Source organism: Mastomys coucha, unplaced genomic scaffold, assembly GCF_008632895.1.
Source record: "Mastomys coucha isolate ucsf_1 unplaced genomic scaffold, UCSF_Mcou_1 pScaffold22, whole genome shotgun sequence".
Lineage (NCBI taxonomy): Eukaryota > Metazoa > Chordata > Mammalia > Rodentia > Muridae > Mastomys > Mastomys coucha.
Window position 1 is genome coordinate 154166738 of NW_022196905.1, and position 2173 is coordinate 154168910.

General features: G+C 50.1%; 1 pseudogene; it reads left to right on the forward strand.

The window, feature by feature from the left end:
* Positions 1–1316: 1316 nt before the first annotated feature.
* LOC116104732 lies at positions 1317–2059 on the forward strand (annotated as a pseudogene).
* Positions 2060–2173: the final 114 nt, after the last annotated feature.

Sequence of the window (2173 nt, forward strand, 5' to 3'; positions counted from 1 at the left end):
ATGCAGGGTTTCCTTCTGGCCTGATAAAAGAAAATATTCTGAAACTGAATTGCATTGTCATCTACACAGTCTGTGAACAGTCTGGAAGCAATCATTCCAGGTGCTACCACATCACATGATTGTGTCTTAACAAAAGTAATGAAACCTATAGAGAGGCATTAAAGCCCAGACTCCTGCCTGACTTCTTCGTCATGCTGTGTGCATGACCTCTACCCAGTGCCACCAGTAAGCCATGATCTCTTCTGGGGCAAAGGCCCCTGGGATTTGGATGGATGCCCAGTGTTACAATCAAATGTTCTTGGGGGACCTAGTTCGACTCATTTCCTGGCTCACTCACATGTTCCCCTTTGAGGGCTTATCCCAACGAAACAGCTCGTTCTGATGGAGTGAGAGACTTCCAGAAGGCAGGGCCAACTTGGTCAACATCTCGGTGGCTTGAGTCCCGTTGGCCTGGAAACGATGGAAGTTTATCTATTTTGTAACCAAACCCCAGCTCAATGAAATGTACTTTCACTCAGCTCCTCTCAGGGGCTTTGCCTTTCCCTGTCTATAGGGGAGGGAACGTTGCCAGGGGGATCTGGCTCTGTGGACAAGCTGATTTCCCAACCTGGGTAAGCTGGCTTCCAGTCCCAGGGAGCGCACGTCTGTCCGAGCCCTGATGACGGCAGAGTCCTCGGCTCATTTCCCAGATGTCCACCTCCGTAAATGATGAGGACAAGTCAAAGCATCTCTTTGTTGCTTGGAAACCTAGGACAGACCTAGAGGGAGATGGGTTTGATGGCCTGGCAAGTGTGACCCTGAGTCACAACGAAAGCCTGAAGGAAAGGGGGTGCGAGTAGACCATGGAGCCTTGGCTCTCCCCTAGCTCAGGCAGTCCCCTGGGCTGTTCTCAAGAAGTCCAAGCTGCCCTGACAAGCAAGAGACAAAGCACTTCCCAGGGCAGCAGGAACCCTGCCAGAAATCTCCAGCTCCCCAACTTTCCCATTTTCATTTGCAAATGGCTTTGCCTATTGGGTCCTTTCTGACCTGTGCACCCACTCTGAAAGAAAGACAACCTTGGACACCCCCCCCCAACTAGGTTTACAAGGAACTGTGAACCACCGGATGTGGTTCTGGGAACTGAACCCTGATCCTCTGTAAGAGCAGTGGGTGCTTAACCGTTTAGCCGCTGAGACTTCTCTCTAGACCCATCTCAGTTGCTATTTTTAAAATGAAACCATTTTAGAAGCATAAGACATATTATGCTTTCCAGGAGTGAAGGATGGAGGGAGGGAAGAGAATGGGGCATGGCTTGGTGATGTCAGAGCACTGCATATATGGACCCACCCGGGAAAAAGAACCGAGTTCGGGATACAGGTACCCACAGTGTGGCCCCTTTGCACACTGTGTGCCATGGCTTTCCAAAGCCTCCCCCTTGAGAGAAACTTGGCACAGGGTCCGTTCTTGTTATCCCTACAACTGCACATGAGTCTAGCTATGCGATGGCCTTATGTGCTTTAACTCTATTTGTTTTGTAAACAAACACATTGTGCTTTATAACTATAGTACTGTGTTGATGAGCAGTACACTGTGTGACAAATGCTGTGCCCTAATGCATCAATTAGTCACAATCAAGACACCGAGCAAGAGCCAAATGCCACCACCTCAGTGAGTGAGACGGGGCTCAGCACAGAGGGTCCACCCAGACAAGTTTAATAAGTTCATACTAGGGACTCTGACTCTTAGATGAAAGTTAAGACAGTCTCTGCAAGATCACCACCATTGTGGACACAAGTCTGCTGCAGCCCATCAAGCTGGCCAAGGTAACCGAAGTGCTGGGCAGGACCCGTTCGCAGGGACAGTTCATGCAGGTGTGAGTGGAGGTTGTGGATGACACCAGCCGCTCTATCATCTGAAACATCAAAGGTCGCACAGTTCGCAGGGACAGTGCACGCAGGTGTGAGTGGAGGCTGTGGATGACACCAGCCGCTCTACCATCTGAAACATCAAAGGTCCCGTTTCAGAGGGTGATGTGCTTACCCTATTGGAGTCAGAAAGAGAAACTCGGAGGTTATGCTGACCTTGCCGCTGGGCCCTGTATCTCTACCGCTTAGCCCATGGGATGAATTATAGCCAGAACCTGGAAACAACCCAGATGTCCCTCAACAGAGGAGTGGATACAGAAATTGTGGTA